At 28.8% G+C, this 25,380-nt stretch overlaps 1 protein-coding gene across 8 annotated transcripts in view; it reads right to left on the reverse strand.

The window, feature by feature from the left end:
* The window catches only part of LOC121115038 (Shaker cognate w), a 146,942-nt gene extending 122,260 nt beyond the window's left edge, over window positions 1-24,682 (reverse strand). For 4 of the 8 annotated variants that reach the window (XR_011779415.1, XR_011779413.1, XM_071887381.1 and 1 more), the window contains exon 1: window positions 24,507-24,678. The gene's annotated coding sequence lies outside the window, so the exon portion shown is untranslated. Of the gene's footprint in view, window positions 1-24,506 lie in introns of all 8 variants that reach the window. The other 4 variants (XR_011779417.1, XR_011779416.1, XR_011779414.1 and 1 more) reach the window with 2 other exon arrangements.
* Window positions 24,683-25,380: the final 698 nt, after the last annotated feature.

A 25,380-nucleotide genomic window follows, 5' to 3' on the forward strand; every position in this document is an offset into this window, starting at 1 on the left:
CACAAGGGAAATGACGTCATCTGTGGGATCATAAAAAGATACATCTTGTGTGGGGTACAACCATACAATCAAACTAACTTGCACGTTTCGCTAGTTTATTCTAAAGCTTTACAGCAAACAATGTAGTCCATAGTTTTTGTGCCGACACCATCTGTCTTGAAAACACAGCAAAAAATGCTTATGATTACGTCATATGATTTTGTATATTATTTTCTTCCAGCACTTTCATTATTCTCCAAGATCTCCATAACCTAACCAAAAGTGGGGTGGGAGGAGTTTTAACAAAATACCGTAAGGATCAAGGTTAATTAAAATACAAAGTGTTTTTCTGACCTATGTTTGACGTCCACCACGCTTTTTAAGTGTGACGTCAAAGAGTATAACTGTTACCAATAGTAGCTATATATCGCCTTCATTGACTGTTACTGTTAGAATAATGCTGTTATAAGACGTCAAAATCTGTCTGACTTGCCCGGCAGTTGGTATGGTACATCAAAATTGAATAATTTGACAATGATGGCATAACCTTTATTTATTTTAACCTTGGTAATAATATTGATGACAACATAGTCGTGCAACTTTTGATTGATACTTTGATTCAAAAAGTGAGGGGATAATGCCGTCTCCCAGTTGTAGGGTCTATACGTATCACTCTTCATCCTTTTGTTAAAATTGTGCACTCTCATCTACATTTAGTTATTACCGTGTCTATCTGGTTTTCCAAAAATACCTTAAAACCAACTCCACATCTATTAATTCAAATTATTGTAAAGGAAACTACAACAAACTTCTGAATTGTATTCCTCTGAAGATCAATAACAAATTTAAGAAGAAAATGTAATTTTAACATGATTGTGATTACAAAATACTACCATTTTTCTGGTTTTAAATACAATATTTTCACTCTACTATTTTGATCAATTGAAATGCTACAAATAAAATATGGGAAATTTATACACTGGAAGATGTTCAAATCAATTACACCAAGCTGGTTTTCAATAACTATTTCTATATGTGATTATAATATTTTACCTTGTATATAGGTATGTGAATCAAGGGCTTCTGTTTTTAGTTATTGTCTTCAATAAATGACGTAAATTGATATATAATGAGATTTATATTGATCTTTGATCTCTTTTTCTATATGAAAAGTTTGATTCCATTCATTTTCCTTTCCATAATCTATTTAAGAACCCTAATTATCCTTTATATTTGTTTTCTATTGAGTTAAAAAGTAAGTTATAATTTACTTGTCAAATTTAGCAATTAATAAAAGTAATTCAATTGTATGATGTATGTGTCAAAACATCACTCTGAAATTATATTATCAATAAAGATGGAATTTTGAAAGATAAAAAATACAGTTTTATTGCTAGAAAAAGAAAGACAGTTAGTAGTTTGCACTTTTATTTATTTTTGTTCCTTCTGTGTGAAATTGTTGTTGTGCTAATATATCCCTTTATGTATACATTAATATGTGATCTAGCATACTTTTATTGTTAATTTTGTTAAATATGCAGAGGCAAATGGTTTAAATATGTTTACATATAATCGTTCCTAATTATTTATAGCAAATTATTCTTGTGAGAACATATCCATCAAATAAATAATCTATTATAAAGCAAAAACACGTCATATTCTAAGCTTATTATATAATATGACAACCATTTTGTTTTGCTTAAAGAGGTTGGGTGATGTATAATAAAATAAGCACAAACTATGACCGTCCAACTTCTCGAATAATGGGACTGATGGCCTTCTGGGGTCCTCATTAACGATTTTCTGGTTCCTGTTTATGAAAATTAATTAATTCTGCAGTATGTCTCCCCCCCCCCTTTTTGCGCTCACTACTAAGCTCAGTCCTATTCATAAGGAAGAAACACCTCAATGATGTTACGAAAGACCAAGTTTTTTGCTTCCGTTTCAAGGACTACAAAGTAGAACTGGATTAGACCAGACTGAACGGAACTGTACAGTTCTCGGCCCTTTGTAAGACTTATGTAGTATCTCCTCCAAAATCAAGAAGCTAATGTAAAAATGTGTATAATTTAATCCGTGAACGATCAGTATCACACCTGCTTTTTCCTGGTGCTGTATAAAAATCAGATTCTTACTTATAAATAATGACAAGAAATGTGACTAAGGAGCTCCTTTCTGAGCGTACATGCATCACCCTAAACTCATGTAAGTTTCCAAACTGTATTTTTTTTTTCAAGTTGTCATCATTCTTTCTAAATTTTTGTGGAGGACACATATATTAAATAAATATATTTAATATAAACTTTACATGTGTTGTGTCATATATGAAATAAATTATTATATCACTTTTTATATTAAATCTAATTACGTCATAAACACATTTAATCAAATTAAAAAGCCAAAAATAGACACAAACCGATTGAAATTCATAGAAAAAATAGATAAATATTATTTGAGTAAAATACATTATATATATATATATGTTTATTACAATAAGTTCTATTTGTATTGTTGTTTGAGTCTTGCAAAAGGAACAAGAGTTGTCATTCCTTTCCCGCTTTATCTCATGGCTTCTTAACCTATTTGAAAACACATCTCTAGGAAGGATATGAAATTTCAGATTCCTGACAAAAATTAACATCTATGACATTTATTCATTGGAAATGATATAATTGAGGCATTTTTATATTTGTCACAACATATCATCTATTGAACAAAATAGATTCTCCAAAAGAATGAAGAAAGTATAAGTACAGCCTGGCAACTGAGATTATTAATAAGTTGTTATTAGGGATCGCCGAGAGTTTAGCTTTATCTTTTGAAACTAGATATAATCAAATAGGTATTGATTGACATTAAGATTACATTACTTTTGAATTGATCTTAAATATGTTGTGTATCCAGTTAAAATCAATCTTGAACAAGATTCGAATTTTTTTTACTTCATCGATACATACAACTCATTATTTTATATGGTATTTGAGTCAACTATAGGCATCATATTCAAATTTTGTGGCACGACTTTAGATACTCAATAAATTTAAGCAATACATTAAGGACCTTTATTTGATTTAAGAGAATTATATTGCTCCTGATATGTCCTTTCTAATAAAATATATCAATTTCTCATTCTTTTATTGTGATAATCAATTTTTTTGATTAGAATAAAAAATAATTAAAATACTAAAAATGTTAAAATAATTAATGAAGTTATTAAATTCAGTTGCATATAGTTAATGGTTTGATCCATAATTTTCTCATTTCTGGGACATTGCTTATAAAGTTGTTAAAGATCAAATTTGGTAAATAAAAATAGTTATATAAGGTATTACAAAAGCTTAAGAAACCCCCTTTCTCATAATCTTATCGAAGTACGCCTTAAGACTTACATAAGAAAGTACCCTTAATATAAATCACTATCAAGAAAAGTTTCATCAAGATTTTAAATTCCCGAGGCTGTATGGTCCTACTGTTTGTAATAATATATGTAATGGATAAGAACTTGAAAAAAGAACGACTTGTCAAGCCTTTGTTACATCATGAAATGATTTTTAGGATAAAGCTTTACATTACTATTCTTCTATCTTGACAAGTTTTTATAATATTATTTTCGAAAGCATTTAGGTATAACTTTTCAAACTAAAAGAAGATATCAATAACTTTACCGATTTGATGTGTTAGTTGTTTATTAAGTTAGGACTAAGGGTTGTATTTATATAAAAAAAAATATATTTGATAGTTTGTCACATTGTACTTTGGTTCAAATAAACTACAAATTGGCATCATTATGTTATTTAAAATTTTTCATGGAGGACTACAATGTTCAAAATTATTTTAAGCATTTTGAAGAATGAGACCAAATGTTCTAATCAATATGTTAGTTTTATAAGGTTTTTATCAGATTTGTAGCATTAATTTGCATACGTGAGACATTTACAAGAAATTAACTTTTTTTTAAATATGCAAAAAGTAGAAAAACTGCTTTTCAATTTCCAGCTATTCTTGTACCACGAAATTTCACAATTTTTGATAGAATTTCCAAAAAACACAAAGAAAAACTTATTCGTAAGAATCTAATGTATAACTTGATTAAATTATTCAAAAGCTTCAATAGCTTCTTAAAGATGGTACAACATTCAATAAAACAAACAGAAATCTATGTTGGAAGCCTTAAGTTCTGAACCAGCTGTTCTTCAATTATTATTATTCTTATAATTTCAATCTTTCGACGCTATTGTTAAAATATACTTTCGTCATGAATTCCCCGATTTGTTTTCACTTATTGACAATATCTTTGATATTGGAACTTCGGAGCATGGGGACGTCACATTTCGTGATATTGATGTAAAAGAAGGACGTAGAATTTAAATTTGTCTTGAAAATGGTTTTCCTGTTCTCTAAGACCATTGGATCCATTAGGAAACAAAACTCATTGTTTTAATAGGTTGGATTACGAGTGTGTTTCGTTTCAGTGAGATAAGTAATTAGAAATGTCTTTTATATATCCATTGAGTCATAAAACCTATGTGTTTGGATATTTTGGTTGCTTGGGTATTCTTTTTAAAGCACAAATAGCTTGAAAACCCTATATAACCCAAAATTTCTTGTTTAATGGCCTACAGAGTACTTTGCTATAATATATTTTTACAACACACTTTTGTGTTACTCATTGCCTTGAGAGATCTTAATAAAAGAAAAAAACATAAAATATGATTTATCAGGGATCATATTTTAATTAATTTTGTATCTTTTTCTGACAACGCCTTGTAAGTAAAAAAAAATTGCTGAAAACGTATTATTTCTTTGGAAGTCTAATTAATTCATCATTTCTCATTTTTTATCAAAGTGGTAAAAATCATAATTTGTCGTAAAGTCAAGATTACAACAACAAAAAATTGGGGGGGGGGGATGCGATACACTGATTAATGTCATATTTAAGTTAGGTGCTAGTTGGACAAAAATTTGATCGAAATACCCTGTATATTGTGCCTATTATATATATATTTACATTATTTTTTAGGATATGATTTAAGATTACAGAGAGTACACATAGTTTTGTTATTGATTTTTATATTGATATAATCATATTAAGAAGACTCATTTTTTTAAGCATTAACAACAGGAAAAAACAGAAATAACATTTTGTAATTTAGCAATCAGACGAAGTAAGTTATGTACAGGGTGTTATATTAAAATTGACACAATACAATCACCCTTGGTGAGGATGATTTTCTTTAGTCGTTCTCTAAAAGCTTTACACCCGTTGCGGATAGTTTCCTCGCTCTTGCCCTTCCATTTTTCATTGACAGAGATATTTAGGGCGGCAATGTTCGTTCGTGGATACTGCAGGCCCTTGACTCCACACGTGCAGTCAAAACGTATAGTTACGCTGTTGCAAGTCAGGGCTGGAGGGGTCACTTTTTTCTGACCCTCCTGCCCATTTTGGCCTGAGAGATTCATCTTCATTCCGACTACTGACAAGCCACTGATAAACGAATATTTACTGTATTTTTTTACACCTTGAGCCCATCAGAAATCGTTATTGGAGTTATTGTTGAAGTGCAGAGATCTTGATCCGAACGTCTCTTCTAAGCTCAATTTGACGGTAAAAGTTACGTACAATGAAGGACAACAAACATAATCTCTGCAGTTGCTGACACAATTACAGGCTTTAAAATTAGTTTACACAACCTCCTGGTATAAAAGTTAAAGGGAGTGGTTCCAACTTCCTTACAACGCACGGTATTAATACATTTTATTGACGACAAGCCATTTTGTGGATATATTTTTTAAAGAAATTTCTTTTGTATGTTCCTAATATCTTGGAAATAGCTATTTATTTTCTTGGTAAAAATTGAATATATTTTCAATTAAGTGTAAGTAAAGACATATTATATATAATTATATTTACATTTGTACTCGTACTCATAAATGCACTGCTATTTATTTTATTTTTATCATCGCATAATTTAAATTATATGATAAATTTAACTTGTCATAAACATTCATTAAGAATGGTTTTATGGTAGTTATTAATGTGTTGTTACATACCCATATTATGTATGGATATATTATAAGTTTTAAAATGCATGACTCTTTTTGGGGAAAAGCAATATATTTAATTAAAAGTGAACAGCAGCTAGAAAAAGATGTTATGTTTTTTTTTAATTATGGATAAAAGTATCAAAATTAAATCTTTATTGGTTCAATTATTGCATTTTACAAGTGTGATCCATGCTTATCGTTAAACAAATATAAACAAGATTTTTACTCCAAAAAAGTTCGATATACTATTTATAAATAAAAAAATGATTGCACTCAAACATTATTAATCAAAGTTATATTTGTTGCGTTGTTTCAGTCCTTGTCTATGACCGTTCAGTCCATTCTAGTTCAGGTGCACTTTTAAACATGCAATAGAAAAACTCGATCTTTTGTTAAGTCATTTATGTGTTTATCCTTATCATTATAATTCAGTTATATTTAATGATCAAACACAGAATAGACTGGACCCAAACAACACCTTTGGATTATTATACCATAAGAATCTAGAGAAATTGGAAACATTCATTACATTTAAAAAAATATAATTAAAGATCAATTTTTAACAACCGACTAGAATGCAAATTGGTTACCTTAATAATAATTTTAACTTAGTACATATTATAGACAAGAACTAAAATGATTTTTTTCTTCCTTAATTAATTAATTTTAAAGTACAATTTGTTTGTTCATTATTCCCTAGAATAGTTTTATATATATATATATTTCATGATAACTGTACGAGGATTGCCCACCAGAATAGTGTCATGGAAAAATTGACATAAGAAATATTTCAATCTAAATATGGGAATGACCCATTTAAAGACCCGTAGATAGCTTTCTCATCTAAAAATATATCTATCACATCTTCAGGTGATACAACGGCCAGAGCTGAAAATATCACCATTATTATGACTGTGTCCTACAAATACTTATTTATGCACTGCGTTTTAAAAAATCAGAAAAACCGTGGAGCATGGACTGTGGCGATGGAAGCTGCCTTTTTTTTAAATTATTGGGAAATTAGAAAGGTTATGTATGGACATTAAAGAGGTGGTGGTTGTTAATCTGCCATGAGATCACACGTTTATTCTTCAGAAATACCATGAGCCTAGGGTGCAACATGTGGAAATTATGAGGGTTTTTTTTAGTGTCACCCATCTCCAGATGGGAAAACTATCGAGGAATTCTTAGATGGGCCAGACATATCTGTAGATGAGATAAATTGGTAGATGAATCACTATAAATGTAGTATAGTTGCAGGCAATATTCTGCAGAAAATAATTATCGGCGGATAGTAATTTCCCTGTGGGCAATCTCAATCGTACATTTTATTATATACCTTAAATAATGCCCAGTAGTTTTGCCTTAAAATATTTTGCCTCAAGGATATTTCGTCTTAATATACAAATAAATGAAGTTTATACTTTGTTATAGTTTATTTTTTACTGAAATTGATGTACCCTTTAAATTTTGTAAATCAAAATATGCAATATTTATTACTATAAAATGTATTAAATGTTTATTTTATATTAGTAAATTATTCTCTTGTCTCATATTATGCTTGATCGTCAATTCATGAGAATTTTGTAGCATGAATAATTTATCATGTTAAAGGATAATTACTAAAATAGAAGTGATTAGTATTCCTTCTATTCGAATCGTTACTGTGTTTTTATTAATTTTTGTTTTTCTTATCATATTAATTTATTACCTAATTTCGAATTCCTTACATAGGGAGATATTTTTAGATTATATAAAGAAATTTTTGGGCATGATTCAATCATTTTTCCAAGAGAAAAAAACCATTTAATGCTTTTTTCAGTAATACAAATAACATATTTTATTAAAAAATTCCAATGGAACATTAAGTTTAATCAAAACGACAAATAAATCTCCTTTATTCTACATATTAAGTCGTAATATCCTTATGGACAATCTTTTTAAAGGGCAACTGTCCTAATACAAAATGTCCAGAGACAAAATAGTTTAAGGCAAAATTACCGAACGCTATGTACAAAAATAGCTTAAACCGTAATGTTTAATTCCTAACTCCTTAAAATGTAAACATATATATAACAAATAGTCATTTAGTAATACCTATTATAAATTAAATAAAGAAAGATGGTCCAGGACATAAATTAATACCAAATTATGTATAGGTATATATGTATTAGTGTTGCGGGGGTCCTAGAACTGCATTCCTATTCACCTTTCTCCCTCCACATATTAATCTTTATTCTGATTGGTCCGATCTTTTTCACCATTCATCAGTCTTAAGGACCAATTCGTCGGTTTTTCCGTCATACGGTCCTATTTATCTATTAATGAGACCATAAAATACTTGAAAATTATACGTTCTAGTCACATACCTACATACATTCTACTTTAAACTTGGGGTATCTTGTCTCTATGAAAGAGTTTATGATAGACTTTCAACTATTAATCATTCATACAAGACCAATAAAGACCAGTCCTTGGATTGGCTTTATTAATTAAGACAGGATTAATAGGACTGCTGCATATAATAAGGTTTTTTTTTATATTTTTTCGACCAATCAACCACTAATAAAATGAGAACAATTTTTGAACTATGTGGCAAATGGACAATTCAGGGTACAATGCCACCAAATTTCTACGAAATTTGTCGTTAGATAATTTTCATTAGTTTTACTTAATACTATATATATCATCTGTTTATAAGCTACAGATTTAAATTTAATTCTATAGACAAAAACATCAAATCTAACGTTGTATTTATTAGACGCTTAATTAATTTATTCTATGAATTCTACAAACATTTATATTCAAATACTTAGTTCTTTTGGCTGGGAATAATGAACCTAATTATATATCCAGTTATGTTAACAATAAATAAACAAAAAAAGTAAGCAAGTAAATTAAATTACCAACTCGTTGTTGATAATTTCAATGTATAATTATAAATACTTTAGAGTATTGTTAAATGATATGGTAACTAATATTATATATTGGTACATCTGGACTATCTGGGCGCCACCTAGCACAGAAATTTATTGATTAACCCCTTTTCTTTCTTCTTCACACTCCGAATCCGTTTATTTTCTTTTCAGTTCATACTTCCAATTCATTTTATTATTTTCTCATCGTACACTCTGCTATTAGCTACTCCTGCACAATTTATACATATGCATTATAATAAGTATTCACAAATATTCGTTGTTTCTCCATCCATAAATTCAAAACCATTCAAGGTAATTGCGTAAAATTTTATAGATGATCATTTTTAAAGGCTAAAGAATTCCAATAAAGAAGTGAAAAAATAATAGTTTCATTTTTTCATATAAAAAATGAATTAAAAATATATATACCTATTACGTTCCTTACTTGATTTTTGAATTGTTTTACTTATGTTTAAAATGGTTAAGCTCAAAATTTCAAAGATTTGCCTATTGATGCTTGAAATTATATTTGGTAAAATTGTACCTACTGAAAGAAAATAGATATGACTTTTTTACAAAAAATAATCAAATTCTGTGATGGTTGATGTAAATTTCAAATTGCCCAATTATGTTTTTTTAACTGTATATAATTTTGTATTTACATCAATATTTTTTAGAGCATAAAAGTTAAAATAATTTTGTAGAAATCAGTGCTTGACCAATATATCATTAATTCAATTAGATAAGCCCTTTGATAAAGATCGGTAACAGGCCGATATTACAAGATTATCATCGAAATGTTCAAACCTGATGTTTTTTAATTTTTTTTAAAAACACCTTTTTTATCACTTTAACAATATGTAAATAAAATTCCTACTTTGGTATATCTCTATAATCATTGTAATAAACTTATTGAATCATAAGGGTTTGTAATTTCCCTTAATATGGAACCTAAAATTGGTCTTCTTTCACGACCATTTTCTGTTATCTATCCCTGAAAAACGCCCTCTCAAGAGTTTCATATTCAGTAATTTAAACTAAAGTACCTTAGTTTAATAATGGTCTAGAGCTTTGTCAATGAGTTTTACTAATGTCTAGATTGAAACAAGGCCCAGTCACTCAATCTTATATCGAAAAATTTGTACTTGTTCAATTTAAAAATAAAATATATAAAACTCATTCAGTTTGTACAATATTACCCCTTTTTTATTTCATCAGCATCAGAAAATCTATGTGAAGTCACATCCTACAATAATATCTTTTTCATGAATACAACATTTTTATTAACTGAAAACAAAAAGTTTTTGGTTAAAGACATTTCCATGGAGTTAGTGTTTCAAACTGGGAGTGCTACAGATATTACCATTTGATATTTTAATACAAGTTAATCTAAAAATTTTTTTTTTTAAATGATGTTTCAATTGAACATTTAATTAATTAAAGATAAGAATAATCTTTTTCCATAGATGACCAATATTTATAATCCATATAATATATCTTTTAAACAACAAGCTGAAGAATACCACATAACTTTGTAGATAATATATTTTTTTAGTTTTATCATATCTATTTAATTAGTTTTTTTTATTACTTTCAGCACATGAATAACTTGTCATTAATCTTAATTTAGGTCTAATTTTATAATATTAATTATTCGTACAAAAATTGAGTAAGTTTTTGTAGATGATGACATCGTTGGCTGACATCTATAATGACGTCAGTTAACATATATTGTTTTAAAGGACGGCTTTTTGTCCAATTGAAACGTATCATTAATAGTTAAGACGTATGACAAAGCATAAAAATTGTGAGACCCCTTCAAAAAAAAAGTATATATATTATATTTTATTGTTTGACTATATTGTTCGTTTGCTTCAAATTATCTTAGATTAAATGAATTCAAAATAAAAAGTTGTATAAAATATATTATACTATCAACTAAATTATTTTGAAAATTTTAGACGATAGCCAGAAATAAAAAGAACAATGAATTTTGAAATTTCAAAAATTTGAATAACTTGACGTATTTCTTTAATCTGTTTATTTCGTCCAAAACAAAAATATGGGTATGATTTTTGTATACAGTGTTGATCTTATCTAGTGATACACGTTTCATTATTTCCTATCTAGAATGACATTGGTGCCAACATAAAAGAATGAAGAAGAATGGAAGAGAAAGAATATTATACGGCCAAAAAATATATATATATATTGGGCGGTTGATGCAACTGTGAATAAACATAACAGCCGCTATCTCACAATGGAACATCCAGACAATGTCTCAGTTTTTGTGATACATATGTTCAGAACGAAAATCCAGTGGCCACCACAGCAAAGTATGACCTCCCATTTTTGTGGAGAGGAAGGAGTGGCTCAAAGCAGAGGCTTATATCGAACTTCTGGCTAAGAAAGAGAGACAAATTTCCGGATACTCCTCTCCAGGTGTAAAACCCTTGAACTACTCTATGTAGGCACGTCCAGAAGAGAGGCTGTGTGCTACTTCTCACAGGAGTGTCCAGTTTCTAGAAGCTTTCATCAAGAAGGAGTGTACCAATCCGAGTCTGAAGACATAGTCAAGGTTTGCAAGGGATTTAGAGAAGAGGGCTCACATATTGAGCCAAACATTATTTTACGAATCAGATTTTGTTAAATTAATCCCCTCACAAAAATTTCGTTTAAATTATACTCTTAAACAATTGAAAATAATAAAATTTGTACCACTAGATAAGATCAAACCTTTAAATATGATACTGAACAAAAAGGAAACGTTGTTATAGGTGCTTAGAATGTTTGGGTAGAATGTAGTACATAAAAAGAAGAATTAAGCTGTCATATTCATTTTGGAAGAGACGCTAATTAGAGGTACTTATTATAATAGGTCATATTCTTTATGTGTTTGAGGAAGTAAATGGAAGCAAATTATATAGCTATTAATATTTTAAAAGATTAAATGCTTCGTTAATAATCCTCGAATTTACTCAGGAATTAGCACATTAGGTGAAAATATTTTGATATTAGCTATTCAAAATATTTATTTAATCATTGTAAATAAGACTTGGGTCAGCTTTTCTAATAGAAAAATATTATAAATACTTTGTGGATTTACACAACAAAAGACTTGCTTGAATTAAGCCATTACAGGTAATAGGTTACTTCATTTACCACTGCATAGCAAGTATGAATTTTTCAATCTACATAGAATACTTATAAATTAATTTCAGTTTGTCTATCAAATAAAGTACGTTTATCTAATATTAATTAAAAAGGATAAGCATAAAATATACTAACTCAAATCTAGAATGCTGTTCAATTCAAAATTATGGCTTTCAGGAATATGGGAATACAAATAAAGTATTAATTTCAATCCTTGATCCTAGATCAAAATTTATTTTTAACCATTTTCATTTATTTCGTACATTTTTATTTAATTTTGAAATGCGCTGGTTAAAAAAATAACCTCTTGCTAATAGATTAAGTTTTTTCATTTATAAATAGGTATTGTTTTCATATGAAATATCTTAATTTTAACGAAATTTTAGACTAGCTGTATCAAAATTTTCTTCAAAACAGAAACTTGATTGTACGTATTTTTGTTATTACATATATTTAATTTAATAAAAATCTTGTCAAAAGGATTGTGTAAAAATAATAATAAGCCCAATTACTTGGCCAGCAACGTTGTCGAAGTTACTCCATTCTCTAAGGCAAGAAGGTGGAACAGAGTTGAAAAAAAGTATGTGAATCTGACAATTCCTGATAGTGTTTTTATTAAATAATAAAGACCTTTGAAGAGTTGATCTCTTCGATGCAATACAAACTTTCTATGGAGTTATAATTAGAAGAAGGAAAGAGTGGGGGTCTCTATATTCAACAATTCTGATGCTCAAGGCATGCGATTCATGAAAGGTAGAAAAAATCAATTTCTGCCTTATTTACCATGTCTTTGTCTTCGATATAGTTTACAATAGACCATAATCAAGTATGGAGCACAGAAACAAAGACCCTCTGTTGTTTTTGAGAAGAACATCTGTGAAAGGTTGTGAAATGTCAATTACATTAATCTAATTAGGTCTATCTCTTAGTTAAGACGATTCTAATGTGCATTGTGTAAGAGGAATGCGAAGTTTGTGTGTTCCAAATGCTATAATGGGGGTACATCCTCATTGCTTCTATTAATATTTCAAATAATAATAATTATACATTTTTGTAATTATTATATTTTTTCTTGACGTTTTGTTCATTTAAACACTTACGAATCTATTTGAATATCTTTGTATAATTTTTCAAGTTTGAATCATATAATTTAATAAGAAACATTTTTTCCTAATTCTAGCAAATATTATTATATCTAAACGCTACTAATTCTAGCGATAGGTTAATTAACTGACTGGCTCATATCTAAAAAAAAATATTATCTGATTCTATTCCTATAAAAATGTTTACTTTTACAACAAAGTTACAAATTAAATTTGATCAAATTTGGTACAAAAATTATACAGGTCAAAGTAAGGTACTATCAAATTTTGACTGGTCAAGGTAACAAAAAACGTAAAAAATACATAATTAACCATAATTTTGTAACAAATTGAGATACATAACTATATTTAATTTTAGGCGGAGGCCTTTGTGCTCTAACGAGAGTCCAATCTAGTTTTAAATTTAATTTTCTTATTTGAGTCATAAATAGGCAAGGTGTATCCACGATTTTTTTAGCTGTCCTAAATAAGTATGACCCCTAATGACTTACAGTGAGTTACCATATAATGTATCGTGTGTGTTCACCATACATGCAATTTATTTTAAGGACCTCTGCATATTATAATCTTCAAACTTCAAAGTTCTCCTTTTAAAAATGGAGATTTTATGCGATTTGAAATGTTTCTTGTTTGGGGGAGGGGGAAAACCACGAAAATTTTTTGTGCTTCCTAAAGGACATGCATTGTATCATTTGCAATCTTAAAATTGAACAAGGCACATTTTAAATCACAGAACTTGTTATTTTGAAAGGAAGAACTGTTGAGGTTTGTACCATAGATTATAATATGCAAAGTTATATGCAAATAGTCTAATTGACCATTAGACCATTACATAATTATACAGATGTATAAGTTTGCAGTGTACACACATGAAAGGTGTGATAACCCACATTTTGAAATCGAATATGACTTAAAATTTCAACGACAAGCCATAAGTTATTCATATAAAAACAGCAAAAAGTGTCTATGTGTAGAAATGAAAAAAGCTCCTTATTTTATTTCCTTAATATTCCTTTATTTGGTCAGATAGAAATGCATTGATTAAGTAAAATTAAACATTATAGTACTACAATTACACCATCTCACCCAGGACGTCTTTGATGTCCATATACATCTATGTATATTAATAACAAAATGTATGTATGAATTTTCGAACAGAATAAAGGCATTTTAGATCTAAGACATAATAATGTAGTCAATGTAGATCTTGGAGGGGTTTAGCATGTAGCATCGATCGTATATAGAGGATGCACTGTATGTAGTGATCCCTGATGTATATATTATTTATATTTATGATTTAAAAAATAATATAATACACTTATTAATTAAATCTAATAGGCTTTTGCATGTAGCGATGAGAGTATATACATGGACACTGTTTTTGTTAATGAGCACTCAAGAATCAAAGGTATTTTGTAGCTCATCAGTTCTTCATCCTTCTTATTCTCGAGGAGAGAACTCGTCATATGAATTGATATAAGCGTTAAGTATTTAAGTGTGAGTGTGCTCAACTTAAGACTAATTAGGGGAGTTCTTCAATATCTTCAAAATTATTAAAGCAAAATTTGTCTATTCATTGACCCATAATAACTCTGGGACCACTTGTAATATATATTTCTTTCTCTAAGAGCCTTGGAGTATCAAACTTACACATATTGAGTTCAAGAGAATAACTTCTCCCAATCGCTTTGTCCACTGAGCTCGGTTGCTCCATCCCTTATTATTGTCCTTAAAAATCGCTTGACACTTGGTTCTAAATATTTGATGCTTGACTTGATCCTCAGTCATAGATTTCAAATTTGATTTTAACTTGACACCATTTCTTAAAATATTATTCTTATATTTCATAAGACCTCCGTTATTTCCCTTCAAATCCTAATGAGAATACTGTCCTGTGATGTCGAGCCATCCCAAAATTAAAATGGATATATTTAAAATAGAATAGTTTTTTTCACCTTGTAATTATTATTACTAGATATTATAATAATCTGCCAATAAATTGAATACTTTTGAACCATCATATTTAATAACGTTAAATACATAATCTAAAATAGTAGTTTTGAAAAAATAAAATTTTCTTTTGGTAAACAAAATAGAATAATTTCTATAAATAAAGACTGGTTTTATATAGAATAAAACGTCATTCTTCTTTACATCTCCTTTGTGATACTCATATTTGGTGTAAACACAAATAATAAGATCCCATAACAACATTCTTCGAAACCTTGATAATTAACTTCAGAATTTGATAATAATTAGAAACCCAGTGATGATATAACGATGACATAATAATAATTTACTGAGAAGATTGAGCAAAAATAGGATACACACAATATATTAAAGGATATTTTAGTCTTTTGGGTGGATAAACACCCACAGGGTGGAAACGGAGAGTTATACTTTAACGCATTAAACTACTTTAAAATACACATTTCATATGGAAGGAATTCTTATTTCGTTCTCATAGATATATTTTCAAGGAGGTTAAATAAAAGCTGCTTTAGGATGAAACCATAAAATAAGAACAGCTTCTTCAGTCCGTCTCATATTACAGACCCGGGACCAAATCATCTGACATGTATAATATGAGGTTTTTTGACCTCACCCAGAATTGCTCTTCTGTCACATCACTAGTTGAATGTGTGCTGAAAGAAAGCACACATTAATAACATTCGACATAGCTTGGGTTTCAGTGTTGAGATTATACATCTAAAAAATGTACAATAAAGTGAAGGGTTTAAAGTAATTATAGGACAAACAAAAAAAAAAGCCTGATGCCGATTACTATGCGATTCTAATAAAAATTCCCCATGAAGAATACGATTCCGATTACTATACGATTCTAATAAAAATTCCCTTGAAGAATCCGATTCTGATTCATAAATATTTTAAATAATAGTTACAAATACAATTTTACTATCAGGGGCGTCACCAGGATTATATATATATATATTTATTTATTTTTGGGGAGGGGTGCTTGGTTTAAAAAAAAAATTGAAGAATTCAGTTTTTTTTAAACAAAAATTCAAATAAACAATTTGTTATTTAATTTTTTTTCAAAATTAACTATAATTCCCGGAAAACCTCAAAAACCTATGGGTATTCCCCAAAAAAAAATACAAAGATCCACAGCTATTTTTAAAAATTAAATTTTTAGAGAAAAATTTCATAAACAAAAAATAAAAATTTTCGAAAAAAAAATTCAAATCTGCAATTTCTTTGAAAAAAAAAATTCAATAATACATAGTTATTCACAGAAAATTAAATTTTTTGAAAAAAAATTGAAAAAGGAAATTAAAAATCGAATATTTGTTGTTTTTTGAAAAAAAAATTATAAATATTAAATTTTCTATTAAAAAATAAAATCTCCATAATTGGGATGAGGTCTATTTTTTTTTTTTTTTTTATATAACCAACAAAAAAATAAATAGTTTAATACCAGCAATAAATAAGAATTGGAACTGGAAAGTAAACATTATTTTATCGATTCCGTTCCAGAAAAAATACTCGATTCTACGATTCCGATTAATCGTCTCATCACTAGTTTAAAGTATTAGTCTCTAAAAAGATATACATAGAGCGTAGTAGTTCAGAAGGACAAGGCTCTAGGAAGAACTTATTCGCCTAACCTCAATGAGGGTGATTTTGATACTCGGTTGCTCCTAGAGAAGGGCATATAACTTTAATATATATATTGCCTTCAATTTCCAATGTCAGATGTATTAATTGTACCAATTAAAAGTCCAACTATTACTAATCGGTACAACTCTATCTGATAAAAAGGACCTTATACTCGAACTAAACTCAAATAAAACGACTAATACTTAATTTTACATGAGTGTGTGAGTAAATACTTGACAATTTTCTTGGGACTTGTGTATAAATGGTTAGATAGGAACTTTTCCCCGACTCTATCATCTATTTCATAATAAATCATAAAGATAAAGAATAATACTAATAATTGAACAGAATATATCCAAATAATGGAAGTAATATTTATTTGATTCTCCCTACATAATATATTACAAAAGAAAAATACTATTGACTCAGCAGCTGTTCTTTATTCCTTATATTAATTAACACTTATATTTTCTTTACATGTCTTTTTTTTATGTGAGTGGAAAGACAAAATAGCCTTTTGAAGGGTGCTATTCAATCAATTAGTAAATGTAAAAAAGGCATTTGGTTTTAGGACCCGGAGGGTTATGAAGAACCGTTATCTTCAAGCTGCAGTGGAAATGATCTTAGGGGAGCACACTATCATACCATATGATCTAGAAGGGGGTGTATCTTAGCGAAGAGTACTTCATGGAACTCGTGGAGCTAACACTTTCTAGGCAACTGTTATATTTCCCGAGATCAGAAACAAATTCGCCATAAGACCAGGAAAAACTATGTTACTTGTACTTAGACTATTTGGGATGAACATTCAGAAACAAAAAGCAATGTGTTTGAATTCTAAAACTGTCTTAATTTACCTCGAATATTTTATAATATATGTATGTTTTTTCCTCATTAACTTTTCATTTCATTAATCAATTTAAAAGATATTAAAAAATATTGTAGGTTCAGACGTTATTTCCCTTAACAAATACGGGGGCATAATTATATCCATGCCGTCTCTTTAATTAATTAATTAAGAAAATAAAAAAATATGCAGAAAATACTTCTATATACTAATAATTATAATATGAATGTTTCGTTGTTGTCGAAAAAGATTCTGGTAACTCTAATTCTATTTCTCTTGGGTTTTTCAGACTATATCAATCCGGTTAAGTAAGGTTTTCTAAAATGTATTATCATAGTAACTTCCCCCCCGAGTGTTATAAACTTCAAATAACATACCAACATATATGCATCTAAAAATTGTCTAGATGAGATGTCCATTTTCTATTTGCTTAAAAATCCGCTAATAGTAAATCTCGAATTAAATTGCAAAAAAACTTTTTTTGCACTAACTTTGCAAAAAAGAATAGATAATAGCATTTATTGGAATTGTAAATGAAACACAAGCCTACCAATATTTTTTTCGTACTTGCAAAAAAAAAAGTTATGAAGTATACTGTTGTTGAAAAAATGACCCTCAATAACTGGTTCATTTTTGCAAATATTGCAAAAATTATTTAACAAAATGTTCCGGAAATTGAAAATATTTCCACTCTACAATTTGAGTATTGAATTTTATGTCCGAAATGTATCGTTTTATGGCATCTCGTTTAAAAATATTGAAAATTGACGTTTGAGGAAAAAATGAAAAAAATTGAAAAATTATTTGGAGAATGACAGATATTTCAGTTAAACATCAATTTTTATTTAGCAAATTTATATGCAAACCAACCTCCAGACAAATTTCTAAAAACTTTATACTATTTACTAATTCCATATTTCATTGAAAGTTCATTTTTTTTAACCTGAAATAAACGAATTTTCAATTTTCACCGCTTTCTTTTTTTTTTTTTCCCCTAACGTTTTTGATTTTGAATAAATTTAGAAAACGTAGTTATTCGTATATTTGTTGTTTGAAACACCAATTTCTTTTTAATAAGTAACTCAAATCCATAAGCTGCAAAAAATAGTTTTTATGTTTTGGGCATAGCATAAGTCCCCCTTAAATTAGCCCCCCAAAAAAAAAAAAAAAAAAAAAAAAAAAAAATTACATACCCGTCTTAGCACGTCCGAGCTCAAAAGAGGGACCTATGCGTAACTTCATCCCCTTAAGTTTAACGGTCTGGGAACGTATAAAGGATATCTGCACACACACAATCTCTCTTTTATATTTATAGGTATTCAATTATACTCAATTCCCCTAGCCAAAAAAAGATATTGTGTTCATTATTACTTTGGTAAAACATTCGCCACTTGAGTTAAAAGTTTTAAAAAAATAACGTGTGACAGTTCCAATGTCAATGTATCAATATAACTAGATTTGTAAATTCTAAATACATTTTAGAAAGCAAGTGTTTTCTAGTTGGCAACAGTATATTTCTTTTAATTTCCAGAGCTATTATTATAGTTATCAAATTTTGAGTAGAGAAAATTTAAGTATAATGCAAATAAGTGTGAGTGTGCTCATAAATTACGAAGAGAACATTGAGGATTTGTTGAGGAGCTACAAGTGTAAGTCCTTGTTGGACTTGAACTAGAATTGAGAATCGGCAACGGAGTAGTTAGTGCCTATACCCTTGGGTATTTTCATTCTTCCCCATCCGTCATATCTGTTTCTTACTGATCAAATGAAATTTTATGACAGCTCAGCTATTCTTATCCTAAACATTCGGAGAAGGTTGCCATATTGATTTTGGTGTCTTTTTTTTAAATATCGAAAATATGCTTAGGATTTGCAAAATATAATAACGTTTTAAAGGGGTCACTTTCCTTATATCATAACAGTACCGGTCTATCGAAGAGCAACACTTGTATAAATTAAATGTATGATTTGAATATATTCACAAATACATTCAAGCAATTGATGTAAACGAGCCTTCAGGAAAAGTGTCAAAGATAATCTTTCTTCTACATTTCTACTAAAAAGTTTTCCAATGTTTTATTTAGTTTGATTTCACTTTAAGTTCCCTGTTATTTTTTCAAAAATGATTTTTATTTAATCAAAATAAACAGATCCTACAGAAAAGCAGTTAGTTTTTTTTTCAGCTGCTATATAGCCCATTAAATTTCCCTATTGCCCGTTTTGTGAGTGACGAAAAATCAATAAAAATATTCTTATATATCCTAATTATCTTATATAATTTGTAATATCAGCCTTTTTCTAGAGGGTTAACACTTGAAAAATAAGATTAGAGTACAAGTTTTATATTTATATATTATATTACGTGTACCAATTCTTTGTACTTGAGTGTATCTATCTTTTAGAATTATCTATTTACCTACGTGCCTAATAACCACAATCCATAATTTGATGAACGCATGAGTTAACACATTGATCATCAGAATAATTTTAGGAAGACAAAAGGATATTAGGTAATATCGAACATGTACTTACAAAGATAGGTCGATTAAATACCTCCCTCTATCTATTTTGATTATAATCAAACAAAAGGTATCTATTCGCAATACATTAATGGCTTTCTAAAGAATAAACAGATGCAAGGATTAAACATATGTACATTAGGGGGAGGCGGAGTTTAAGAAAGACTTAAATTTTTAAAATAAATATGAAGATATTTGATAGAAAAAATTTAAAAATCCCCCCTAAAATAGTATTTGGTGAGTTAAAAAAAATGAAAACATTAGGTAGACATTGCGGGTATAATCTTTACATCATTAGGCAGACAACTTATTACAGAGTAGTGGTTTAGAACCTGTGGGTCTCGACTCCAAATGGGATCAAGGACCCAATGCTATGGTGTCGTTTATTTATTTTGAGACAAAGTGAATATTATATGTAACTAGTGTTGTGTCAATCCTTGTTTGTTTGGTACAGTCCAGACCAATCTTAGGATTGTCAGTACTAGAACTGATTAAAAAAAGAAGATATAAAATTGAGTGATGTCATCAAGTACCGAACTGTATAGGCTTTCAGACTGGTATGCAGGATTAAAATGGATCAGATCAAGGCTGAACTGGGCAGGTCTGCAATTTTCATTTCTTAAATTAGTACTGACACAACACTGAAATAACAGGGTGAAAAGCATATTTAGACAGTTCATGTTTGGTTTCTGTGTTGTTTTCATCGTACAATTACCGTACTTTCTCCATCTATTATTGCCAAATTATCTGATTTTGAACTACATTAGACAAATTTGGCTCTTTTTTTTTCACTGAGTGGCTATATTTTTGTAAGAATACTGTGTCAATGGTGGGCAAGGCTGCTGAGCGAATTTCAAAGATGTTTGAGGAGAGGCAATTATTGGATCAAAACTATCGCCAATCCGTATAAAACTCTGTAGAAATCTTCTTGATTACCTTAAACATCATGGTGACCGAATGATTTTCTTCTCTGATTAAGAATTTTTGCTATGTAGAATTACTTTAGGAATAAATATTTATAATTTAATATCGCAATATATTCTAGTTTCTTGTACATAAAAAATGACTATATATATACAGGGGCGTTTGCTTTTGGAGGGGTGGGCTGGAGGGGCTGTAGTCCCCCCCCCCCAAATTAAGGATGTTTTTCTTTTTATTAGAAAATGCAATATTTAAAAAATTTAATTTTTCAAATTTTTTCTAAAAATATTTTTAGGTGAATAACTCTGAATTTTTCAAATTTTTAGGAAAAAACTTTATATTAATATTTTTTTTCCCCAAAATTATATATATTTGAAATTTTTAACAAAAAATTGAATTTTTTTGTTAACAGGGGTGGATTTTTGAATTTTTTTCAAAAATATTTAATTTTTTGTTAACAATGGTGGATTTTTGCATTTTTTTTCCAAAAAATATAATTTTTAATGAATAGTTGTGGATTTTTGAAAAAAATTCTACGAAATATATTAATTTTTCAGATTTTTTTTAAAAAATAACACCCTATTTTCCCCCTCCCCCCTCTAAAAAATATATATATATATAAATATTTCTGTGGACACCCCTGATATATGTCTACTGTTCTAGAGAAATGTAATCATTTATTTTTCCTCATTCCCTGTTCTTGTCATATTCATTGTTCAACTTACATACAATATCAAAACTAAGGCAGGGAGTACTTCAAAATACTCCCTCCATTTTTATGAGTAGTAAAAATCCTGGTATCTAATACGAAAAAAGGAACCGAAATGACGTCATAAATACATATTGTGACCTTGTTTCGCGTTTGTATTGCTTACCTATCGGTAGCACTAATTAATAAATACTCTGAGCACTGTCATCTGGGACTTCAGGTTTGTATACACCTCTCTAATGATACAATAATAATCATTAATATAGTAATTGTTTATTTATGCACTAAGATACAGAATCTAACGAATAATAACTAATCAAAACTTAAATTTAAAGTATTTTCTTATAACGTAAATAAGAACATGATTTTGATTAGTTGATACGAATAAGCTAGCGCAATTGGCTACCATAAATGGTTTTTAAACATTTCTTACATATTTGTAGATTGAAAATTAGTGTCTTTTTTGCAATTAGATTAAGATTATGTGTCTCTTATTGCTTTTACCTCAAGAAACATAAAGGTAATCTTTCTAACCAAAATTTAGAATATTTAGTGATATTTTTCGCTTTGCAAGACATAAATTAAAGGAACCCCATTAGAGGTTTTTTTATTCAAACAATATTTTAGTTACTTACACAAGGGAACATTCATTTTGTACAAATGAATTCAAGAAAAAAAAACTTATCTTTGAGCGCAGAATACAAAATTGATTCAATTTTTATCTCAGTCATCTGAATTCTGAGATATCTGGAGTTCAGAGTCATTTTTTAATAATGAAAATAATTTCCAATTTAAAAGTAGAATTATTGAAACTTATGTTAAGTTTTCTTTATGATTAAAAAGGCATTTTATTGACTTTGTATCTTGAATTAAACTTGATATATTTCCATTTTTAGACCGAAAAATGAAACTATTTTTTATACTCTAATAGCTTATTCATCATATATAGTGATGAAAAATATCATAGGTTATATTATAAAAATATTCAATGTATGATTTTAAAAAAAAAAATTTAAAAAAATCTCCAAAGAATTTTGTAGCATTTTTTAATTTTTAAGTGATCCCAATTTGAATGATTAAAATTATCTACTCATCGTGGATTTATCACTTTATTCTTACGATCCTGGTATCTTATTCATAAGGAGGGAGTCCATTTTACACACTCTTATGATACCGGGTAGTTTTCCTCGGATCAATTATCCTCCTGTTGTTCCTCGTGGAATTTGGAATCCAAATTCGAATATCTTTTGAGATGATGATCAAGTTAGAAAGCATCTTGCTTCGATTGTCTTGATCTTTATTTTACGATGGATGAGGTCATGAAACTAGATTTAAAATTGGGAAAATTATGATGATAATGTTGACTATTTGCTAGTACACCCCCACAAGAAATAGGATCACTCACTCCAAAATGGAACAAAAATCCAAGGAGATGCAAATTTTTTAAATTGATCTTTTTTAATTATACTCTCTCTAAAATATAAGCTATGATAATTCTCATTATTTATTATGAATAAGTTACAAGTGTCTTAAGATAAGTGTTGTCTTGTATCATTTTTCAGCCTAAAATTGGAAATATATCGAGTTTAAAGCAGAAATAAAATAAAAATAATCAATAACACTTTTACACAAGTTTTATTAATCTTTTTTTTAAATTTGGAGATTGTTTTAGAGGGGGAAAATGACTCTGAACGATAATGGTTCCGAATTACTATATCCCAGATATTTCAGAATTCAGATGACTCAGATAAAAATGGGGATCAATTCTGGACTCTACGCTTGTAGATAAACTCGATTATTGTTTTCATTTGTACAAAATTTCCCAACCCCTCGTGTTATTAATGTATTTTTTTTTTGGATCGAAGAAATGACTAAAAATCGAGCTTTTCTTTCGAAATAAAATAAATTCGCCAATTTAGATCACAATGATAAAAACTATAGTATGCTATAAATTTGGGACACACTACTTCATAATAAAAAAATACACCTTAAGAAAATACATATTTAATTAGTAACTTAAGATTTGTTACTTTATTGATTTAGCTATCAAATCTTATTAGTACGTACTAGTTAGTAATGTTACTCTCTGAATGACACAGAAACATACATTTTAGGTTATAATTATAACTTTTATGTAATGAAGGTAAAAGCAATCAGTATCACAACATCTAAATTCAAGGCCTATTTTTTACTAGTGTTAATTTATCTCAGAGCGTATACTGTGTCAGGAATATAACATAATGCGTATGGATTTGTTACATCGTCACCTTCGTACCGTCAGTAATAGAACTGATTAAAAGAGAAGCAATAACATTGAGTGACGTCATCAAAGACCAAAGTATATCCGTTTTAGGACTGATATGCAGATCTGAACAGAAACAGACCGTGAATGAACATGACGGGACTGTAGTCTTCAGTCCTATTTATTGATTGACACAGCAATAATTAAAGCAAAATAAATTCGGTACATTTTATTTCAATATTTTTTGTTTACCTTTTTACATAACTTAAAAAAGAAGAATAACATATTAATATTTTTTCGAATGTCATTAAATAATCTTGGGTTTTTCGGGACTAAATCATATCTTGCAGAACTCTGGTTGAGAGCAATATATATGTGTCTATAACTCGTCTATTTGACAAAGTAGCAATTGGATAACCCTTTACCTAATAAGAAAAAAATTATCTTACTTATCAACTTAATACAAGAACATATTTTCTTCCTTAACAAAGAAACAATATATCTATAACTTTTTTATTCACAAACAAGTAAATGAACTCTTCACTACATATGTTTATGAACATAAATTTCTATAATGTTACAACCAAGGGAGTGTCTTCTATAGGTTCCTTGGAAAGACTGGTCCTTCTATACTTTTCTTTTCTTTACACAAAGTGTATGTTCTACTATTTTTTTTTATTTGGGAAGCGTACGGTGGAGAAAATAACGGAGTAGTATGTTGTATAATTTTCCCCTTTGCGCTTATATCTTTTCTTTTCTATTTTTTAAAGTGAGCTTTCATCAGAGTTGTATGTACAGATTCTACTATATTTTAGGGAAGACCATGGTAAATGTGTAACACTTTTTGTTTTTAGGCTCAAAGGTAGACTACCATAATTTTAACACATCATACCACATTCCGTGACAGATATCAGGATTTGATCCGTTTCATATTATGTAAGTTTGCCTACTGACAAATAAACCAACAGTCTATAATTTTAATGGTTACTTTATTTAAACAGTGAGATACATTATAATTACAAATAAATGTACAGACAGGGGACCCAAATATTAGCATGGTAAATTACGAACAAGGGATTTTTATGGAACAAATAATAGACAACTCAAAGTAATTTAGGAAATGTTTAAAAACAATGTTTAACTTTTTTATTAGTTTCCGTATGTCACCATCCTTCACAGCCAACAACAGCCTTTACACGGCAACGAACAGATTGAATGCTCTTTATTATTGTTGCAGAAATTTTGGTTCTTAGTGGCCTTATGGGGCTGTAATTGACTTTTTGATGCTCGGATGCAGGAACTACTTACGGTCTCTGGTGCCCT

This window comes from Lepeophtheirus salmonis, chromosome 3 (assembly GCF_016086655.4).
Source record: "Lepeophtheirus salmonis chromosome 3, UVic_Lsal_1.4, whole genome shotgun sequence".
NCBI lineage: Eukaryota > Metazoa > Arthropoda > Copepoda > Siphonostomatoida > Caligidae > Lepeophtheirus > Lepeophtheirus salmonis.